Source organism: Dromiciops gliroides, chromosome 5, assembly GCF_019393635.1.
Source record: "Dromiciops gliroides isolate mDroGli1 chromosome 5, mDroGli1.pri, whole genome shotgun sequence".
NCBI classification, from domain to species: Eukaryota; Metazoa; Chordata; class Mammalia; order Microbiotheria; family Microbiotheriidae; genus Dromiciops; species Dromiciops gliroides.
The window spans coordinates 81,726,371-81,750,505 of NC_057865.1; the positions used below are offsets into that span (position 1 = coordinate 81,726,371).

General features: G+C 38.2%; 1 protein-coding gene across 5 annotated transcripts in view; it reads right to left on the reverse strand.

Annotated features, from left to right (window-relative positions):
- The window catches only part of ZMYND11 (zinc finger MYND-type containing 11), a 142,991-nt gene extending 119,725 nt beyond the window's left edge, over positions 1 to 23,266 (reverse strand). For 4 of the 5 annotated variants that reach the window (XR_006353213.1, XR_006353214.1, XM_043965824.1 and 1 more), the window contains exon 1: positions 22,559 to 22,653. The gene's annotated coding sequence lies outside the window, so the exon portion shown is untranslated. Of the gene's footprint in view, positions 1 to 22,558; positions 22,654 to 23,190 lie in introns of those variants that run through there. The other variant, XM_043965825.1, reaches the window with a different exon arrangement.
- Positions 23,267 to 24,135: the final 869 nt, after the last annotated feature.

Below are 24,135 nucleotides of genomic sequence, written 5' to 3' on the forward strand. Positions count from 1 at the left end.
AGTTACATTTTAATATATTATAGAAATCCTGTCCAAGTACAGAATGTAGAAAACATGATTAGAAAGCAAGTAATTTGAAAAAGACCACAAAGCCAATGAATCAGCACTATGTTTCATAGAACCCAAAAAAGATAAAGATATATATATATATATATTTAAGACTGTATTATAAGTGAATATAGAGTCCAGAATAAAAAAGACAACAGTCTTGCTATATATTCTCCCTGATCATAGCACAGCTGTTTTTACAAACACACACACATACATATACTGTTTCCAGGTCTGGGCACCATTTTAGAAAGAAGGATGACCAAGGTGAAGGGAAGGGGAATGCTGCAGCTCATTTAAACTGGCCTGAAGAGAGCCAATTGCTAAATTTTAATTTTCAGTGTGAGCACTACATCTTCAAAATTGTCAAAGCCTACTTATCAGGCTGGTTTGTTAACTGTCTAGAATTAAATAATGGAGAAAATGTTAACAATAAAGATCAAAATTAAAAGTGTATCCTGTATACATCACCCCCCTCCCCAGCTTGTTGCTAAACCTTTACCAGCACACATCCCTGTTGAGGGGATTTAAAAATCATGCAAATATCAAAGACAGTTGTTTAAAATATTAACATTAAGTGGCAGCTGGGTTTGTGTGCCAGTGCTTTTGCGTAAAACAGGCACACTATCATTACACTGCTGATGTAATTATGAAAGAGCAACCTTTAGAGCAATATGGCCTTTTACACCAAGCACAAAACATAATACCCTTTGATCCTATAATCCCATCATAAAAAAAATTTATCTGCACAAATGTACTGAGGGCACCATTATTCATAAAAACAAATTATTGGAAAAAGCATGTATCCGACAAATGAGAAATGTCCAAACAAACTGTGACAACATAAGGAATTAACATTATTGATCACATAAATGTCTTAGTGTTTACTAGATTAATGTATAATATAAAAAATTCAAAAAAATATGGGGAGATTTAATTGGCATGATGCAGATGAAGAAAAGGAATCAAAACATATATACTGACTACAACTATGGAAAAAGAAATGAACAAAATCCAGAAAATTAGAGAATTCAAAACGGGACAGAGAAGCAAAGCATTTTTGTCACTATGTTGTTAGTCAACATACACTTTAAAGGACCATGTATACGGGGCAGCTAGGTGGTGCAGTGGATAAAGCACTGGCCTTGAATTCAGGAGTACCTGAGTTCAAGTCTGGCTTCAGACACTTGACACTTACTAGTTGTGTGACCCTGGGCAAGTCACTTAACCCCCATTGCTCCACCAAAAAAAAAAAAAAAAGGACCATGTATACAACAGAAGTTTCATATACATGCATTTTTATTCGTTTGTGAATGGGAAAGTTTATTCTTGCAGATTATTACTAAGCTTACTATCAATCTTTTTTTTTTAAGTGAGGCAATTGGGGTTAAGTGACTTGCCCAGGGTCACACAGCTAGTAAGTGTTAAGTGTCTGAGGCCGCATTTGAACCCAGGTACTCCTGACTCCAGGGCCAGTGCTCTATCCACTGCGCCACTTAGCTGCCCCACTATCAATCTTTAAAAATCATGCCATTCAAGGATTGGTGGAAGGCATAAAGAGTATTGGGTTTAAAGTCAGGAGATCTGAGTTCAAATTCCAATCTGATACTTAATAGCCTCCTAAACTGTTAAGCCTGTTTTCTCATCAGCATAATGAATATACTAAGGCTTGTACTACCCTACCTCAGAGTTGTAAGGAAAGCTCTTTGTAACACTCAGATCACTAGATAACGGGAAGTTGACATTATTTAGCTTGGAGAACAGAAGATTTAGGCAGGTGATGGGGTTTGAGGCTGAAGTGGAAAGGTCATTGGATTCACAAACACCTCCCTTCAAATACTGTCTCTGCAACTTAAGAGCTCTGTGACTTTAACCTCTGTGGACATCAGTTTTCACATTTGTAAAACGAAGAAGGACAGGGGGGTTCAACTAGATGGGCTCTAAAGTCTTTCAGCTCTCAGTCTCTTATCTTATGAACAATATAAATTTTGAGTTGTCATGTGGGAATGGTATTAGGATGTTTCTGCTTGACCCAGAGGATATCAGTCGGTGAAAATGATTAGGAAAGCACACTTCAGTTTAATATGAGGTAAAACTTTGTAACATCCCCAAACTAGAATGGATTATCTTAGGGGATACAATGTCTATCCTTAAGCAAGAATTTCATGATCAACTGTCAGAAATGCTGTAGACAGGATTTGTCTTTTGGGTAAGTGTTGGAATAAGGAACTTCTGAAGTCCCTTTTGTATCTGCAATTCTATGATTATAATTACATTGGCATCAGTCACATTTGAAGTTAAAAAGAAGTATAATATACACTTAATCTTTTCCACATTATTTATTCACAAAAAACTGTGAATAAGCTGTGTACTTGTGGTTTTTTGATACAAAAAGGTATATGTGAAAATATGGCTCAGGTTTAAGAAACTAAAGGGGTCAACAGTGTGTGTTTTAACTACTTAGAAGCTAATCCATCAGGAATATTCTCTTCCAAAAAGAGTTGGAAAGCACAAGACATGGTAAACACTGAGTAGCACCACAAAAAAAACCCAAACTGACTTTATCTTAATAGTCATATTACTCATCAAAGTCATAAAGGAATCAGCTGTCTTTATACAGTGAGGCCAAAAACTAACTAGTTAAAAGGTTTAAATCAACACAATTTGGAAAGATAACAGGGAGAAGGCACTGCATATAACTATAACAACTTCAAACTGACCTATTCCAGTGAACTCATTATTCAAAAAAGAAAATGGAAAGAAGAGTATTTTTTTTACCACCATTTCCTGAAAAACTTTAACCAAGGTAAAGCAATCCCCATAAGAAGGACAAAAGAATCCATAAAGTGCCTTAACTAGCAATTTCCCTAGCAAGCAAAAAGAAATGGCAGCCTAGGGCAGAATTATTTTTGAATGCAAACAATTATTAAAACCTATAGAGTGAAAAGCAGTGGAAGTGAAAACAAGCCTAAAGTAGCACTCAAAAAAACCCCTACTATAATCTCAAGGGAAATAAGGGGGTAGGGGTGGTGTTTAGAAATAAAGAGGCAGAACACATCTCAAATTATATTAAAAGCAATGATCATCAAAATACTTTAATACTAGTGAAAGCACAGAACAGTAAATGAGTGGAACAGACTAGAAAAGCAAGCATCAGAAACAATTAAATCCAATAACCCAGTGCTCTATATAAACAAAATCAATACAGCAAGGATAAGAAAAACCACCGATGGAGGGAAGCAAAAAACCTTTGCATCAATTATTTCTGATAAGGATCTGATATCCAAAATATGTAGGGAATTAACATAAATGTTTAGGTTCAAGAGTTGCTCCCTTAATGGACAGGTAGTCAAGGAGTATTAACAAACAGTTCTCAAAAGGACTGCAAACTATTAACATGTATATGAAAGATTCCTTCCAGAAAGTAAGAGAAACGCACTATTAAAACAATCCTGAGTTTCAACTCATACATAGCAAATTAATAGATATGACAAAAGTAGAAGTCATTGAAAAACAAGCACACACACTACTGGTGGAGCTGTGAATTGGCCCAAGCTTTCTGAAAAACAATTCAGAATTATACTAAAAATATAACTCAAATATCCATAGGAGATAGAGGGTGCGCCAGACTGCATTTGGGGAAATTATTACAGGCTGTTTCCCGACAAAAAACAAAAAAACATCTTTTCAACACAAATGTTTCCCAAGACATGCTTTACAGTCATGAATCTAGGAACCAAACAATCTCTGAAGAATTAAAGTTGCAGGTAACCCAAAAGGCAATGGAAGATACATAGTGGATATTACATAGGCTGTAATATATTACATGCATGAAATAGCTAAGAAATAGTTTTGAAGAAATGCATGAGTGAAAAACTTAGTCATTTAGCAAGGGTGAGGAGTAATAGATGGGAAAACTCAGTTTTGAACTGCTAGTCATAGAATGTAAAAAGATTCATAGGAATGCAGATCCTTTATAGAACATCTATGGAACAACATCAGCCAGAAAGGACATAGAATGAGAAATCATAGTTGGGCTGCAAAGTACACCAATCCATTAACATGCTGAAGTTACAAAAGTATATTTATGTTCTCTTCAATCATCACTGACCAACTTCTTAGTCCTGACAGGCTATACTTTCATAATACTGGCAGCCTAATTCCTGTATTATGGTTAATTACTGCAAGAACCAGAAGCTTTTACCTCTAGCTCTATCTACTATGATCACTGATCACAGTATGTGGCAAAATTAGAATGTACTTTGATTTCAAATGATATTAGTCACTCTTCACTTTTCCCTTTGCTGATTTATGTGATATATTTTGTCTCATAAATCCTCCTTACACCATCACAGTCACCTGTCATTTATATTCCTGAACATTCTTACACTTAGTATCTAACATAGTCACACTCCCATCACATTTTCCTCCTCATTCGTTTATACTCAATAATCTCTCTCCCTCTGCCTTCCTCCTTTTCTCTTCCTTCATCTCCTCCTCCTCCTCCTCCCGTTTCCCTTTCCCCTCCCTCTCTCCCTATATCATTCTCTTCTTCCCTTCTCCCTCCTATTAACCCCAACCTCTTGGTCTAGAACACTTTTGTCAGCAAAATATTAACAACCAAAGACCTGAGCCAGGAAGTACTTAGATTTACTAATGATTAGAGAATAGTTGCTGGGTCAAGTGGAAACAGACTCAGTATTGCAAAAAAAATAAGAGTCAGTCTGGGGAGAAAGACATGAGATCAATATTATATAACAGAATGGGGAATTTATGACCTTTGGCAGCAGCAGTAGTGACACTAGGAAGCATGGTATAGGAGGAAAAGTCTAGATTTAGGGACCTGAATTCAAATTCTGCTTCTGACAATTGCTAACAGTGTGGCCACGTTCCAACCACATAATTTATCTAAGCTTAAGAATCCTCATCTGGGGGCAGCTAGATGGCGCAGTGGATAGAGCACCAGCCCTGGAGTCAGGAGTACCTGAGTTCAAATCTAGCCTCAGACACTTAACACTCACTAGCTGTGTGACCCTAGGCAAGTCACTTAATCCCAATTGCCTCACTAAAAAAAAAAAAAAAAAAGAATCCTCATCTGTAAAATTGGCATAGAAATATCTGTAGTTTTTCATATAAAAAAGTATGTAAAGTGCTTTACAAACCTAAAAACATCAGTTAATAAATAGGCACACTAAAATTGTTCAAAGCCAATCAGATTAAAAAATAAAGGTAGAACAAGAATGGTGCAGTTTAGAGATAATACTATAAATAGTGTTTGGTACTACTAATAATTTTACCAAGAAATGAAAAGTGTATGATTCGAGATTATTTTGTTAAAAGGCTTATCTATTTCAAGGACATATTCTGGGCACTTTTACATGCTAAATAAGAATTGTGACTACCACTGTGCTCCAGAGAGGATAACCACTTAGTAAATGTTTTATTGGTTCTATGAAAATCATCAAAACTGCAAAAGAAAGAAATTGGAGAAAACTAAGTTGGACACAATGTTTTACCTATATCTAGAAGTTTGCAAAGCTAATACACTGGCAAAGGATACAATAAAACACTGCCATTAGAGAGAAAACTTAATTATATTACTTTTTTTTTTTAGTGAGGCAATTGGGGTTAAGTGACTTGCCCAGGGTCACACAGCTAATAAGTGTCAAGTATCTGAGGTCGGATTTGAACTCAGGTACTCCTGACTCCAGGGCGAGTGCTCTATCCATTGCACCACCTAGCTGCCCCCTTAATTACATTATTGTTGACCTCTACATTTACCAAAGAGTAAGGCATCTCTTTCTTTTATGTTATGAATTATATATACATATGTACACATATATAATTCGTGTTTATGGTACAACTATAAATTAGAATGGTTTCAGTCAAAAACATTAAAAACAGTTAGCTAAAAAGTTAAAATTTAGAACATATAAAACTTGTTTTAATAACTACATGGTAGTGAAGGACATTTTATAGCTGAATATCATTAGCTCTCAATTTTTCAGAACTGCTGATTATTCTATTGCAGAATAGTAATGGTCTTTCCTATTATTGTGATTTACTTTTTATTCATTCAACAAAGTATTGCCTATTATTTGCACAGCAGTGTGCTAAATATAGAAGAGATAAAGTAGCAGAACTTGGTCCTTTACAACCCCCACCCCACCCCCAGCTGAACATAAGCACATTAAAAGTTAAACAATAAAAATGGTAAATAATCGAGCCAGTAATACCACTTACTAAGGTTATACTCCAGGGATCAAAGAGAAAAAGGACCCACATGTACAAAAATATTTATAGTAATTCCTTTTGTAGGGGTTAAAAAGTAAAAAATAAGGGGGTGACCATTGTCTGGGGCAGAGTTGAACAAATTATAGTATATGATATAATGAAATACCATTATGCTGTAAGAAATTATGAAAGGTATAGCTCAAGAGAAACCTAGGAAGACTTATATGAACTGTCTGAAGTGAGCAGAACCAGAAGAAAAATTTATACAATAACAACACTGTAAAGACAAAATAACTTTGAAAGACTTAAGAATTCTAATCAATGCAATGACTAATCAGTATTCCAGGGTGCCAAAGACAGAGGATGCTGCCTACATTTTGACAGAGAGTAATGGACTTGAGATATAGAATGAGACATATTTTTGGACATGAGAATTTGTTTTGCCTGATTACAAATCAAAAGGGTTTTGGGAAAAATAAATGCTACTTAACTGAATACGAGCGGCTTCTCAAAGCAGAAGATTAAAAGCAATGTGAAACAGGCAGGAAGAAAAAGGACCACTATAAGCTAAAATTAAAAGGGAGAATTCAAGAAGTAGATATAACTTGAGCAGCTTTTGAAGACCAAAAAAATTTTGTTTTATCAGGATTTTAAAATATATGGGGAAGGGCAGCTAGGTGACGCAGTGGATAGAGCACCGGCCCTGTAGTCAGGAGGACCTGAGTTCAAATCTGACCTCAGACACTTGACACTTACTAGCTGTGTGACCCTGGGCAAGTCACTTAACCCCAATTGCCTCACCAAAAAAAAAAAAAAAGTGGGGGAAATTACATCTTCTTTGAAAAAACAAAAGCAGAATGTTCACAACGTGGAGATCAGTTTTGCTACAGTAAAGATCTTATAAAGGAGAATCCAATAGTCATACAGATTCTTGATCTTGACATTCAACCACAAGTGTTCTTTCTTGTTCAAGAACTCTGAATTTCCTTAACCTGATCATAATCTTTATCTTGCTGTATACCCCATTCCTTCTAAATTTACTCTTCATCTTCACTATGACCTCCAAACCCTCTATCGCATAATACTGTACCAAGTTATCATACTTGCTCTGGCTACCTTGCCTTCTCTCTTCCCAACCTTGTCCCATTGATTGAACCAGTTCTACTCTACTCTTTTTAAAAAAATATTATTATTATTATTGCAATGAGGGTTAAGTGACTTAGCCAGGGTCACACAGCTAGTAAGTGTCAAGTGTCTGAGGCCAAATTTGAACTCAGGTCCTACTGAATCCAGGGTCAGTGCTTTATACACTGCACCACCTAGCTGCCCCCTTCTAGTCTACTAAAATCTCTTGTTCCCTTGTCCTACTGTATACTACACCTTGACATACCTCAATCCCAGATTCCCACTACCTATTTCACTCTTATTAATACACTCAGAAAACTGTGTTTAACAGGGTCCTCTATAAATTTATGATAGTCAATCACAAATGGGCCCTCAGTGTAAGAAGTCAATCCTATAACTACCAGTCAATTTATTCCCTACCCCACTCACCACAATAGCCATTGAAAACATTTTCTTTTCTCAAGGTGCACACATCACTCCTTTCCCTCATCCTCTGTGGTGAGGGCTTTTCCCTATACTTCACCAAAAATATTTAGGCCATTCACAAAGAACTCTCTTCTCTCCTCTTCTTAATCTTGTCTTCTGCAGCAGACTGCCCCTGTTATCGTTCCTACTCTTTCTTTCTAATCTATCTCTTCCTCTCTACTAGTTACTTCCCTGCTACCAACAAACACACCCATGTCTCCTCATCCTCAAAAAACTCTCACTTGATCCAATCATCCTAGATACCTACTGTTTTATATATTCCCCTCCTTTTGGGCCCAATTTCTGGAGAAAGCCATCTTCACAAGTTGTTTCCACTATTTCTCTTCTAAACCCTCTATAATCAGGCTTTTGACCTCATCAGTCAGAAATTGTTTTCCCCAGTTATCAATGATGTTTGAAAAGACATACCTAATCCATATTCTTCTTTTAAGCTCTCTGATCACATCCTCCTGGAAACTCTTTTTTCTGGGTCTCTTTTTTTTTGACAATGCTCACAGCTCTCCTATCTTGTTTGACACATACTACTTACTTAATCTTTCACTGGTTCTTCATCCATGTTATGGCCACTAACTGTGAGGATTCCCCACTGTCCTTGGACTTCTTCTTTTCTCTATGCACTCTTCATTTGATAATCTCACCAATTCCCATGGTTTTAGTTATCATCTTGATGCTGATAATTCCCAGATGTGGGCCTTCTCTTCACCATGAATCCATCACCAATTGCCTGGTGGGTGTTTCTAACTGGATATACTATAGGCATTTCAAATTTAACATTTCCAAAAGAAAATTAGCTTTCTCCCTGTATTCAGCATCTTACAACTCCATTATTACTGTTGAGGGCACCATATCCTCCCAATCACCCTACCCTGAAACTTCAGTGACATCCTCTTCACTCACCCTACATTGCAATCAATTGCCAAATATTACACTTTCATGCTCTACATCTCTCCCATATGTCCCCCTTCCTCCCATTCTTATTATCATTTCTTCACACACCAGATATATACTATTACTTGTTATAGCTTATACTTTCATTTTCTACATTTCTCCTTTGTTCCCTTCTCTCCACTCATAGCTACAACCTTTCATCACCTCTTGACTTGACTATTCCAACAGTGTTCCAATTCATCACTTTACCTCAAGTCTCTCTTTATTCCATTCCATCCTCCACTGAACCGCCAAAGTAATTTTTCTAAAGCACAGGTCTGGTCATGTTAACCACACAATTCAAACTGTAACAGATCCCCTATTACCTGTAGGATCAAATATAAAGTCCTTTTGGGGGTATTTAAATCTTATAAGCTTGCCCACTTTTCCAGCCACATCCCTTTACTTGATATAATACTCCATCTCCAATCTGTACTGTACTCTGTACTGGCTCTCTGGTCTCCCTGGAATATTTTCCCCACAAGGCTTGCCTACCAGAATCCCTGGTTTTCTTTAAGACTCAGCTCAAGTACTACTTCCTTTAGGAGGCCTGTCCTAGTCCCCACTTCCAAGGTTACTTTGTCCCTTCTGTATTTAACTTATATGCAATTTAATCTGTTCTTGTCCTAAAGTATTTGGAGGCAAGGGCAGTTTTTGCTTTTTCTTATTATCTCTCACATCTAGCAAAGCACCTGGAAAACAGAATACTCTTAGTAAATGCTGACTGACTGATAGTGAGGGACATCTAGATGGTGTGGGGCAGCTGAGTGGCACATATATAGAGTGCAGGGACTGGAGTTAGGAAGATCTGAGTTCAAATCTAGCCTCAGACAAATTACTGGCTGTGTAATATCAATCTGCCTCAGCTTCCTCATCCATAAAATGGAGACAATAATATTACCTTTCTCCCTGAATTGTTGTGAAGATCACATGAGATAGTAGGTGCCTGTAAAGGTACTTAGCATACTACTCGGCACGTAGTATGTGCTATATAAATGCTTATTCTTTCCCCTTTCTTTTCTATGTATCAGATACAAGGAAAAAGGGGAAGGTTAACGAATGAACAAAAGGCATTTATTAAGAACTATGTAGCAAACACTGAGCTTCAAAAGCAAAGAATGAATTACATGTAAAATGAATTTATAAATCATTATCTCATACGATCAAGAGGCCACTATTTCTAAGTGAGGCCCAGAATAGGGGCCAGGGGTAGACTGCAAATTCATTGACATGAGAGCTCCAAATACAGGTCAGCACCTTCACTACATCTCAAAGTTTAGGAAAGTTTTCTTGGCACCGAGAGCTTCAGAGACTTGATTAAATCAGTAGGAGTCAGAGGCAACACTTGAATCCAAATCTTCCTGGTTCTGAGGCCAGCTCTTTATGCACTATAACAAGCTGCCTCTCAGTAAACACTGCCTTACAAAAAGCTAACGTGATTAGCTATTACTTCGGTGTATGTGTGTGTGTGTGTGTGTGTATGTATAATGTATATACACACTACACATATACAGTCTAAGTAATAGAAATACCATTATGCTTTAAATTATACCTATAATTTTATCAAATAATATATTCATGTAAGTAAATTAAAGGTGTCAATTATTTAAAGAATATAATCTAAAAAGTAATTTCAGACTGGCATAAAGAAGTGGTGTAAAGGAGGGGTGGAGGAAAAAGGAATATCTAACATTCAAATGATTCAGTTCTCCATTATACACAAGTACATATCATCTTTAACATTAGCCCTTATGAGATATGTAGCTCAGTGTCTAAATATGACTGAAAACTTTTAAAACATGTCAAAAAGTTCTACCATTTAATTATTTTTTAAGTAAACTGTTGGTTCAAAACTAATGGTATGGACCATATATTAACTACTAGAATTAAGAATAAGAGCTTAAATTCATTCATGGATGTGGCAGGTCCACAGGTGTTACACAGGCCACAGTTTGGGACTTTTTTGATGGACTGACTAGCTGTGCTTATTCCGCCCCCCCCCCGCCCCCAAATAATAATTATTTGTTATATGGGATGGATCTTTGGGGACGAGGAAAGTGGAAGGAGGAAGGATACTTGGGATAACTACAAAGTAAAAAACAGAAGATATCAATAAAACTTATTTTTAAGAAACACAAAAAGAAGATGGGCTTAAAAACATGATTTTGAAACATTCAATCAACTCCAAAGAGGGATCATATCACTAAAGAAATATCCTTCATTGCTCACTTCCATAATTGTAACAATTGTGAAATTTAAAGATATAAGGAGAATTTCTAACTTCTCAATATAACCTAAAATTCACCAAATCAGAAATAGGAACATTTGAAAATAGTACAAGTATTGTCATTTTTTTAAAAAGTGGAAATGCTGGAACCTTTGATTTCTAAAAGTTTAGTGTAAAAAGATGTGTTAACAAGATATATGTTCAGTTATCTTGAATTCATGTTAAAAAGAATGACAACTGTCATTGCCTGAAACCATGCCAGCTGTTTGATAAGTGAGATAAAAGAGAATGGAGAAAACAGGTAGGATGGTACATAAACAAATTAAAAATATTTTTTCCTCATTAATTTTTTTTTGGGGGGCAGGGCAAGGAGGGTTAAGTGACTTGCCCAGGGTCACACAGCTAGTAAGTGTCAAGTGTCTGAAGCCGGATTTGAACTCGAGTACTCCTGAATCCAGGGCCAGTGCTTTATCCACTGCGCCACCTAGCTGCCCCCCCCATTAATTTTTTAGCAATTTCCAACACTTTATAAAGCATTTAAAATTACTATTTACCATTCATTTCTTAGCCTCTTGCTATCCTGAGGAAGCCTTCCAGAGAACCAAATATCCCAAAGCAAGGAGTGGGGAGAGGGGCCATATTCTTCTGTAGACAATGTCTGGACTATCAATTTCAGTTCCAGGATGGAGAATGGTAAGTTGAATAGCATCCAGACAACGAGGAGGGTGAAGGGGATTGAGTACATGGCTTATGAGAATGGTCTTAAGATGACCCTTCCCCAAATCACTCTGTATATATTTCTTGTGAGTTAAGAATATAAAAGTTATTTTCTTCCAGAACAATATAAACTCCCTGAGGACAGGGACTGCTTTAGTATCCCTAGAACATAGCACAGAGTAAGTACTTACATAATAAATGCTTTTTAAATGAAGAAAAGAATCAGTGAGAAGACTTGGGAATGGGCCTGATAGCAGTTTTAGAAAAATGTATAAGGCTGTCACGTGGAAGTAGCATTAAACTTGTTCTACTTAGTCCTATACAGCAGAACCAAGGGCAATGTGTGAGAAATGCAAGACAAATGTGTGTAAACAAAAAATTTCTAACATTTATGGCTATGACAAAATATAATGGGCTGCCTCAGAAGGTAGCAAGTACGCCCCCCCCCAACCCCTAACTGAAGGTGTTCAAGTACAGGCTGCCATTTAAATAAGGGCATGTGTAGAGGGATTTTTTTCAGTTCAAAGTTCCTTTCAACTTTGTGAAATGTCATTGTGTCCAATATCCCTTTAAAAAAGAGGGGGGGAAAGCCTTTTACTGCCATGATTGGACATTAGCAGATATTTGTCTTAGAATTTTTATTTTAAAATTGCTCACATTTACTGAAGTCTGTTTTTTACCTGATTTATAATTTTTTAAATCACAGTGACTGGTGGTTTGATTTTAGCAGCAGCAGCAACCAGTGAACCACATATAATTTACTTATGTCCCTAAGGCTCTTAAAAATTATCAGATAATACTTAGTAAACAGATACTATGGAGACTTAATAACTGTAGCAAAATGATAGTGGCTTGTTTAAAAGGAGACAATCACTGTCAAAAACAAACAGCTTACTTATTTGGGAGATTTAAAAATCTTAACGTGTTGGTATCAGGTATAAATGATTACACAGCATATCACTTAAATCTGGTAACTGTCTAGGTGAAATAATCACAAGGAAGTTACAATGTAATCTAAAGCTATTCAAAGAATCAGAGTTAGATATTACTACTCCTTATGTCAAGAAGGTCACAGAATTCCAAAACATTCCACTTTTTAGAGAAAATGACCTGGTACATCTTAATTACACTTAAATCACATTTTCACTAATCCATGATTTTTCCTCAATACTTTTGTTAGTTATACATATTCTATTAAACATACAATTCCTTCTTAATTTAGTTGATGATATTAAACTATAAACTACCAGCTTGCTAAGAGATTTGGATATCATATTATAGGGCCAGAAATACACAAAAAAGGAAAGAAAATAAGCAACATGTAATTATTAATCTCAACTGGGAATGCACTTTAATCCTGATAGGGTTGTTATAGGCTAACAATTATTTAGTAATACTTTAATTTCATCAAAAAATCTACATAACCAGTCTAGTTATAAACTTGCGTTCTTTATGCCAGATTCTTCCTTTTATTGGTCCGGCTCATTCTTATATGTTCTCTTTTTCCAATTGATAGAATATCTTAGGAGCTTACCCAATAGTATAGAAAACGGGTCTAGCCATAATTTTATATAGGAAAGATAATGAAAAATAATTAACACTTTAGTTGCAATTAAAAATCTGAATTATTTTATAATGATGAAGTTTTAAAAAGTAAACAAGTTTTTCCCCAATGGGTCAGATTTTATATCTAATGTCCTTCATGTAGTTCCCAATATAAATTCTTTAGGCAGTCTCTGAAATATTATCTCTATGCTAAATTAAACTCATTGTTTCCACTTTAAGAACTGGACAACTAATTATACTCTGTCGACTCAACAAAATTTAATTTTCAAACTATATTCTCAAGTTCATATTCTGAAAGAATATTAAAGAGACCATTCCTTCCTAAAATATGAAAATATACCTCCATATTAACAAATCAACTGGGACATCCATGTTCAGATTGAAAATGCTGACAATAAATATTTAACAATTTAAATCTTTGTTCTTTTTGTCCTACTATGCCACATCATGAGTAGAGCACTTATCAGAACTATATTCCTTCTAAAACTTAACTAAGGTCAGTTGTATAAGTTGTAGTCCCTTAAAGTCACTTATTTATCTTTCAATCTATAAAAATCACAGATTTAATAAAAAGGAAAGCACATTGTGAAAATACCTCAAAAAAGACTAGTAGTAGTGTTAAGTTTTTCATTAGAATGTGAATTCCTTGTGAATATGAATTGTTTCTTTTTTGTATTTATTTGTATACTAAGGCCCTAGTATAGTGCCTGGTACAGAGTAAATAGCTAATAAATGCTTCCTGACTGATTTAATTCATTAGCATTAGTCAGAAATGCATAAATACCACAGACAGTAGAATCAAGCTGTGGGATTTTAACTCTACAATTTAAGAGCAAATTCAGTATTATTGGGGGGGGGGCAATAAAAAACTCAAGACAACTTGAAAATATCTCCCCTTCTATAAGCTTCAGTTTTTCATTTACTGACACTAACGAGGGACACAAGTCAAAATAGATATAGAATACATAATAAACATAAAAGTGCTAAAGAAAATGCTGCCAGGAGAAGTGATGTAAAGTATCTTTTATCAAAACATACTGAGAAATGCTAACTAGAAGTGAGGAGGGGGAAAAGGCATTTTGGACATTGTTTTCATTTAGAAGTAAAAAAACAACTTAAATGAAACACACCTATCAGAGGTAGCACATAATGAAGTCCCAGCTAAAATGATTTCTTCAACTCATGGAGGCTTCTTACTTAAGAGGAAAGACCCCCATATCAAATCTCTACTAGAAACAGAGGGCCTACAGGTTCTTCAAATAACACTTCTGATAAACAGGACTATGACAAATTTGTGGGCAACAAACACTAGTCAATTCAAGAACCTACATGAAGGAAATACTTCCCAATAAGTTCATTAAAAGTATTGTGAGTTTTAAACATAATAATGTAGGGACAGTTTAAAGAGTAACACTTAATATTTCTTGTTTTTCCACAATAAAAAAAAGAGTTTAAGTTTAACATACATATACCCTGCATATGGATACTGGAGTCTCCACTAACATAATAGGAATATGGCTAGAACTCACCTGGTGTATTTATTTCTTCACATTTTTATGAAGGGGGTAGGAGTTCATCTTATTTTAAATGAATATACAAATACTATAGAACTATGAAGTTTCCTCACTTAAAGCAGCCATTTCAATCCAAACTGCAATGATCCAGCAGAGACCTTTTGAAGTGATTATATTGCTCAAGGCAATAACTCCACTTTATTCCCCTACTACCTCCCAAATCTAATATGTCAGGAATATTTGTATTGGAATAAACTCCAAAAGACTTTAAATTTTTTTCTCTTAAACATAAGTATTAAGAGAAAGATTACAGGGTTTTGTTGTTTATTTTTTTAAAACTTCCCTGAGCCATGTTATCTTCAAAATGTCTGCTGGCACAGGCAGTATAGTTTATGATGAAACAGCCAACCTCCTGAAAGCTGCTACGGGCAGGCAGTAAGTAGTCTTTTGAAGTGACCTAAAATACATTCATATTCACTTAAAATAACACAAACCCAGAAGCAAATTGTACAAAATTATTCTGTTCAATTATCTTGCAATTAATTATTTGTAATTTTTTCCATGATGAATAAATTCAAACGACAAGTTTAAAATCCTGGAGTGAAGATTATGTGAAATGTTTCCACTGCAAGCTCCGTTTAAAAAAATTCCTAGCTAAAAATGTACATTTAATTATTTAATCAATAATTCAAGTAACTGATAAAATACTGTTAGCTAAGCAAAAAAATTAATTCATTTTTTTAAATAAAATTTAAGATTTACCTTGCTTAAAAAATCAGTGAAAAAACAAATTTTTGAATGTGTCTGTCATTTAAATGTCTGGATTAAATGTCCAAAAATACAAAATGTGTTTAAGACACTGCTGTAGATATAAAGTATTATTTAATTTTTATGTGGCTATAGTTTAATGCAACTATGACTGGAGAAATTAGGAAAAGTTAAAGGGGGGGACACTATAAGGAAAGCTTTTTGTGGTGTTTGTGCAATTTTTTTTTCTAATGACCTTTAGTTAGAATACACATTTGAAATAACAAAGTTAAGGCTTAAATAGCAATTACTTTTCTGTTGTGTGGCTTAAAAAAAATAACCTTTGCTTCAAGAAAATTAATGCAAAAATATTAGGTTAGAACTCATTTAAAAATAATTAAAGTTAAGGTTTACATAGTAATATTGACTCAATTAAAATCATCTTAAGATAAACATCTTTCATTTATTCAGACTAAGATTTGCTTTCCTTTAAAAAGCTTCAAGGTATTATATAAATATGAATTTATAAAACAGATTAGTGTTTTGCATTATAAAAACATCCATCATCACCCCCCCACACTCCCCCCCCAAAAGTTTCTTTGCATCAGGTTTGCTTCCCTAGAGCATTTAAAATGTGATCCATATGCAATTTCTTAATAATAAATCCATTCCATAGATTTCTTGATACTTGTGTGAATTTAGGCATATCCCTCAAATTCTCTGGGGCTCAGTTTCCTCAACTGTAAAACGAAAGGGTTGTGCTGGATAATCTCTAATGTCCCTTTCAACTCTAAATTCTTCGGATCCCATGATATAAGTACTCATGAATACTTAATTCCAGGGGTTTTTAACCTAGAGTCTGAAATTTAAAAATATACATATTCTAACTATTTCCACGTAAGTGGTTTTGTCAGTAAAAAAAATTAATTGTATTTTAAAAAGTTTTCTCAGAAGACATCACCAGACTGCCAAAGGAGGACCATAACACAAACAAGATTAAGAGTCCCTGATTTAGTCTACTAAACTTCATTCTTTGGCGGGACATAATTAGAAGCATCAATGGAAAATTCATACTTAATTGGCACTATCCAGTCAAAGTTTGTTATTTTTTAAATGAGAAAATTGAGGCCCCCAGAAATGAAGTGACTTGCCCAAGGTCAGAGCTATACCGTCAGGGTGCTCTTTCCACACCAATGTGTTATGATATTTAAAAAGTACCTCTCTTGTTGTTATACAACAGTGATTAAAAAAAAACAACAACTTTACAATGCAATGTGAAACATTTAGGTGTTGCCTCCATTATTTCTACTCTAAACTTAAGACAAGATTCTTCTGCCATTTACACATTAAATGCTAAATAACTATTTACTGATAATGCCTGGAAATGTCAAACAAAATAATTTTCAGCTACTTTTAAAATAACATAAAAAGAAATATTTTGTACTTTATTGCAATAGATTTATGAAAAAGTCAAATCTATTTTATTAATAAGCTTGGACTTCTCCCACCCATCTCCACTGATTTTTAAAAATTACTTTAATTTGTGAAAATATTTTTCAAGAGATGAAATTTAATGCCAGGATATTTTAACATCTTAAAATGTCTTTTTAAGCTACTGAGATTTAGCCATCTATCCAAAAGAACAAGCTATTCTACAAAGTTTTGCAGAACATAAAAATTTACCCAAAAGTTCTAACAAATTTTTCTAATTTTATAAGATAGCTTCAGATTTTAAACTTATAGAATTTAATGAAAAAACAATATTGCACAGACATAATTTCTCATTAAAGTAGCAACCATAGTTTCTATATAATACAGCTAAGTTTTAATCATTACAATTATCTTGTTTGTATTTTAGGCTATTTCTTTTCTCTCACATCCTTCTTGTATTTTGACCACTTTACATTTATCTCAGTATCAATATACACATTTTTTTGGTCAGTGGTATACATCCTCAGGATAAAAATCCAATCAAACACCTAAACCACACTATATTTCTCTTTGCCAATGGGAAAAAAAAATCCCCAGGATTGGTGTTGATATTGGCGTAATCTTTAAAATGTGACATCTACTATGTTACCGAATAATGAATAATTTGTAACTAAAACAAAACCAGAGAAATTGTCATACTATTTTAAAAAATGAATACTATAAAAGAGGAGACTACTACCCTTCTAGAGGACAACCTGGTAGACCACCCAGTGTCCAGATAATATTTTAAGAACCAATGTGGGGAAGCTGGGTGGAGCAATGGATAGAGCATGAGCCCTGGATTCAGGAGGACCTGAGTTCAAAAGTTCAAATCCGACCTCAGACACTTGACACTTACTAGCTGTGTGACCCTGGGCAAGTCACTTAACCCCAACTGCCTCATCAAAAAAAAAAAAAAAGAAAGAAAGAACAAACCAATGTGACAGGTTTCCCTTTCACAATCACCAAGCCGTCCTTTATTCCAAGTGTTATAAGGTATGTATATTCTAATTGATGCTCTTTCACTTTTATTTTGAAATTTCACAACACTCCTGATACATGAAGTAACAAACAAGGGTTCCTAAAAATCAAATCTGGTGAACACTTCAATAAAGGATGGGCAGAAAAAACCTAAAATATGCTATTTATTAAAAGCTGTAGTCAAAGGTTTTGTGGTGAGTAAAAATAAAGAATAAGGCTTCTATATTAAGGGAAAGCCAATACCTCTAAGTAGTGCACAGCCTTCAGACAGGATTGCTACTGAGAACCAATTATTAAAAGATCCTTAAAATCATTCACAAAGAAACTCAATCCATTGGATCACAAAAAAACAAAAACAAAAAACCCTTACTCACATCCCCAGATAACTGCCTATATCCACTCGGATCTGTTCACTGATAGCTAAAAGTGACTTGAGGCCTGTAAATAAGAATGTAGTATAGAGTTACCTTATAAAAGCTTTTCTTTTTCTAGTTAGGAAGACTGCTATAGAGGTATCAATTATAGTTTATATTTACACAATATTTTAAGGCAATTTCAGAGTGCCTTATATACTTTATCTTACTTAGATGATACAGGCAAGTCATTTTAACCTCTGACTTAGTTTCTTCATCTGTAAAATGGAGATAATAATAGTACCTTTCGGGGTTATTGTTAAGAATAAAATTTTAAAAACCACATTCATATAGCACTTTGCAAACCTTAAAGCTTTATATAATTACTGCTCGATCCTAACAATCATCCTGTGAACTAGTCAGTTTATTCATAGCCCTCTTTTACAGATGAGGAAACTGAGGCTCACAGGTTAAAAATGACCTAAGGTTTCCCCACCTATTAAGGAGCAGACCCAACACCAGAACCCACGTCTTCTGACTCCAAGAACAGTACTGATTCCACTTACAATGGAATACATTATTGGCTCCCTAAGGTTTTTAAAAACCTAATCAGATATGTAAATTGTTACTTAAGTACTGATTGTCAGTTCAACAGTGACTATAATGTGTATTACAACAGTCAAGTTATCTTTTACTCTTTTTCATTTCTATACTTAGTACCTCATAGATCAAAGGGCAGAAATTTGTTTTTAAAAAACAACAAAAAAAAGATCCTAACTGAACATAAACAAATTGGCAGCTAGTGAAGACTCAAATTCATCTGTGGCTTTCTTTTATAGTCCCACTATACCTCCCTCTATTGACAGAGACAACCTTAGCTATATACTCCCATTTGTTCTTTCAGTACATTATGTTCATTCAGGAGAGTGGGCATTGCAACTGTTATCTGGGAAAGTAAGATGTAATCTTGCTTTACTGCCAGAGCCACCATTGCCAGGGGGCAAACTGTATTTGAAGGAGTACCCACATAGAGGAAATCAGAGCTCTATCAAAGTAACTTATGGAAAAAAAAAGACACTGGTGAATGTTGTGTGCATGAATATCTTCTTTTTCATGTTGGCACAACATAAGCTTGCTTGGGGAAAAAACCAAAACAAAACATTCAAGACAAAGGATGAGAGAATATCAATCTTCTTTCAACCAAGGCAGGTTTTACTAAACAACAACAAAGTCCAAACAGGTGAGAAAAGAGTTCAGAATCCCTTTTTAAAGAACTATGAACTTAAGTTTATACTGAAAAACCACCAAGGGGAAAAAAAAACCTAGTAAAAATAAATCATGCATTAACCTATTTGGAAAGTAATACCTAGAAAGAGAAATGTCTTTCCTTATAAAATGCCTAGATGATGAAAAATGCGTTTTTCACATGAAAGAACCATTCCCATAGCAAAAAGATCACTGTTAAACCCCATGTTTAATAGCAGGAGTTTTCAAAGCAGAGTAGGATAAACTTTAAAACATTATGTAAAAAACAAAAAAAAACACTTTACAGCAAATTTTTGCATTCCAGTTCTTTTCTTTCCTATAACTACTTAATTGCAAAGTTTTCCATGTGGATCTGATTTGTAGGGATAAAAAGAAAATATAATAGGACACCAGGTAGTTAGGGCTGCAGTCAAACTCTGGTTAAAATCATTAGAATACTTGTATTCAACATTATCACTAGATTTCACTGTATCCAACTAAAGACCGATATACCAATGCAACCTAGAAACATTGCCCTAGGCATACAGAGGGCATCAACACTCAGAGTTCTTTCCGGAAGTATATACATGGTATATTTTGTGTTACACTTTGGAGAAAGACCCAAATAAAAGATTCACAGAACTAGAGTTAGAAAAGACCTCAGAGGCCATCTAAACCAAACCCTTCATTTTACAGATGAAGAAATTGAGGTCCACACATGTAAGAAGTGACTTGTTGAAGGTCACCACTCTGAGGACTAAAGAATGCTTAAACAGTGTACCAAGTAGGGATGCTGACATCTATGACCAAATTTATTGTCCATAAAATATCTGGGCTTGTGAAAAGTGCCTTATTAAGCTAAAAGATTATGTTAAAATCATAGCAAAAGTGCTTTAATAAAAGAAAAATCACCGACAGCTATTCATCATTATAGTTTTGATGAACTCATCTCAAATTTATCTAGGAAATTACTATGAACTTAGCTACATTATCTTTTCTGATCTTTGAACTCCTAAGTTATTAGTTCATCAAAAAAGAATGACTAACAGTTAACATAAATGATTATAAAACCAAGCAGCAGACCACTGTCCCAGAACTGGCCAGACAACATAAAGCAGAATATTACAAGGGTATTGGATATAGTTAGTAATAGCTCTTATGCTTCAATAGCTTAGATATTCTGAAACCAAAAAAAAAATACAAACGGGTAGTTGTCTTAAAAAAGCCATCTATGTAAAGACAACTTTCGAAACACCGAAGAACTATTTCTCCAATATCTTGCAAGTAAATGTAATTGTATCCAAAGATTGCTACCCCTAAGATGATCTTATTTCCCCTAAGTCCGGTTAAAAAAAGTCTGTTTAGTGCCTTTTAACAAGGTGTGAATTAAAACTCACAAAGCCGAGTTTATATGAAAAGAGAAAACTATTAAAAGTCGTTTTTCTTTAGAAACTTATTTTAGGACAAAAAGACAATAAAATTGTTTATTAAAGTGATGCAGTGCTAGCTCCCTTGTGTTAAATACCCAAGAGACTAAAAAGTTCCAGGTACTCTAAAAGTGTGAACCAATAACGTCCTTTTCACTCCCAACTCCACCTGCTTCATAATGTTCCTTCATGGGAATGCAATAGTATCTCACAAATGATCAGTTCCATATTTCCAACACGGGCTCTCACTGAGGGAACTTTTGCTGCTGTGGCTTTTCGCCGCAGACTATCCCAAAGTTCCCGTGATATATATGTATACACAGGCTTCTAGTGTCACACAGAGACGCTGGCAGCCAGAGGGACGGTCTAAAGGGACAGACAAGACGTAGGGCCGACAATCAGAGAACACACAATGTAAAAGCTCCAGAAGCTCGGGGAGAGGAAGGACTTCCTCCAAGAGGTCGGGGGCAGCAAGAGCCAACTGACCGGACAATGTCTTTCTTCCGAAGCTGACCCCCTCCCCTGGGACGCCATTAGGACACTGGGGAGTCTGGAAAGGAATGAGGGGCTTCTCTCTCAAATACCACAAACGCTGCTTTTCTCAAAAGCTCCCAAAAGGACGAAAAAAAGCCTCGCCAGCGGCGACCGCTAGTACCAAACGGCCCAGAAAGGCACGAGAAGGTGGGCGGGAGGGGAGGAACTTTGTGTTATTTGTATTTGCCGAGCGGGAACCTGTTGAGGGAGGAGGGCGGCGGAGGCGCCGCCAGGCCCGCGGCGGCCGGGGGCAGGAAGCCCCGCTCGCGCCCGCGTCCCGCAGGGGCCCGGCTACGGCGTCCGCTGCCATTGCTCGCCCGACAAGGCTCCGCCGGCCTCCTCCCCACCTCCCGGCCCTCGCCACACACACACACACACACACACACACACACACACACACACACACACACACACACACACACACACACACACACACACACACACACACACACACACACACACACGTTCCCCAGGGTGGGGGGGAGCGGGCTCCCGGGGAAGGGTCCGGGCTACCGGCCCGAACGCGGCCGGCCCTCGGCCTCCACGCGACGCCCCGGCTTTCCCGTTGCCGACCAGGCCTCGGCCGCGGTTCTTCCAAGGGAAGCTTTTCCCACCGTCCTTTGAAAGCCACGGCCGGGAGGGGGAGGGGACGCGGAGGGGGTCACTCCTCTCAGCCCTCCGAAAAAGCAAAAAAAAAAAAAGGAAAAACCAAACAAACCAGACGCCCGTCCAGAAGCCACGACGCCAGGATGCGCCGCCCACGGCTGCCCCCCGCCCTCCACCTCCCGGCCGGGGAGCCCGGCCGCGCCGCCCCACGCGGCTCCCGCGGCCAACTTCGGCCGGGCCGAGGGAGCGAGAGGAGGGCTGGTCGCGGGGCTGGGGGTGGGGGGTCGAGAGCACAACAATACAGGGTCTCCCTTCCCCGCCCCCCCCCCGGGGTGGGCTGCTTCTCCCCACCATTATGCTCGGGATCCTCGCAGCCGCCGTCGCCGCCGCCTCGGGCTCCTCCGGGCGCCCCCAGGTTTCCACCCCCCCCCGCGCGCGCGCACACGCGCGCACACACGCACACACACACACACACACACACACACACACACACACACACACACACACACACACACACACACACACACACTCCCGCCCCTCGCCCTCCTTCCTTCCTTCGCCCTCTCCCCCGAGCTCAGGGGACCGCACGGCAGGGAAGGGCGGGAAGGAGCGGGAGGGGCGCCCCGGGGTGAGGGCGGGGGGCGACCTGCCCGGGGGACAGGTCCCCGTGGCCGCCGCCCTCCCTTTCCCTCACCACCCCTCCCGGCGGGGCCCGCGGGCTCGGGAGTTTGGAAGGCGCCATGTTGATAATCCTCCATCACACAACCCGCCCCGGGAGAGAGAAGGCGAGAGACCCGAGGCGGGGGGGCGGGAAAGGAGCCGCGACAATGGAGGACGAGAAGGAAGGGGCGGCGGGGAGGGCGCGCGCGGGGGCCGCCCCGGGGCGGCGGGGGCCGAGTCCGCCCGGCGGGGCCCCCTCCGCCCTGCCGCCCCAGCCCCAGCCCCAGCCTCCCCCTCAGCCCGCCCGCCTCTTCCCCACTTACAGCGTCGCTCCGCTCCTCACCTGGTGCTGCGGCGGCGGCGGCGGCGGCGGCGCGCGGGCGGGCGGCGGGCGGCGGGCTGGCTCCCGAGCCGGGGAGGGAGGGAGGGAGCGAGCGAGCGAGGAAGGCGCGGGGAGCGAGAAGGGAGGGAGGGAGGGGGACCGGGGGAGGGGGGCGGCGGCGGCGGCGGGGATGAGAAGTTGGGAGGCGCGCCCGCCGGCCTGCCTGGCTGCCGGGGGAAACTTTTCAATCCCTTCCCCAGGCCGCTGCTGCCTCCCCCTTCACATGTTGGTTTTGTGTGCGTGCGTGTGTGTGTGTGTCTGCGTGTGCGTGTGTGTTTTCCTTCCCTCTCCTCCTCCCTCCCTCCCTCCTTCCTTCCCTCCCCTCCTCCCTGCTCTCCTCTCCCTCTCTCCCTCGCTCTCTCTTTCTCCCACTCCCCCCGCCTTGTAGTTTTATTGTGTCTGATCCCCCCACCCCTCCACCCCTCGGTGTCTACAGGTCAGGTTTCTCCGGGTAAACAGGGTTGGTTTCCGAGGGTGCAAGGAGGCTCAGCCGCCGCGTGGGGAAAAGGAGAACTCTAGCGGCTGCCTCCGGACTTGCTTCTCTCCCCAAGCAGGGATTTTTTTTTTTAACGTATATTTATATGATGAAAATAAATCTGCATTTACACCCAGTCACCCAGAGCCTCCCGCCCCACCCCATCCCACCTCCCCCCCCTCACTTCTGGATGCGATTTGTTGCAACTTAACACTTCTCCCTCTTCACGGATGTGGATTCTGTCGACACGTGTGAAAAACATATCATGCACACTTGAGTAATAATGAATAGTTACTCTAGGCAAACATTTAAACGGGAGCTTTCGTTTTCATTGTTCATCAGTGGCAACTGTAAAAGAGGGGTGTGCGTGTGTGTGCGTGTGTGTGTGTGTGTGTGTGTGTGTGTGTGTGT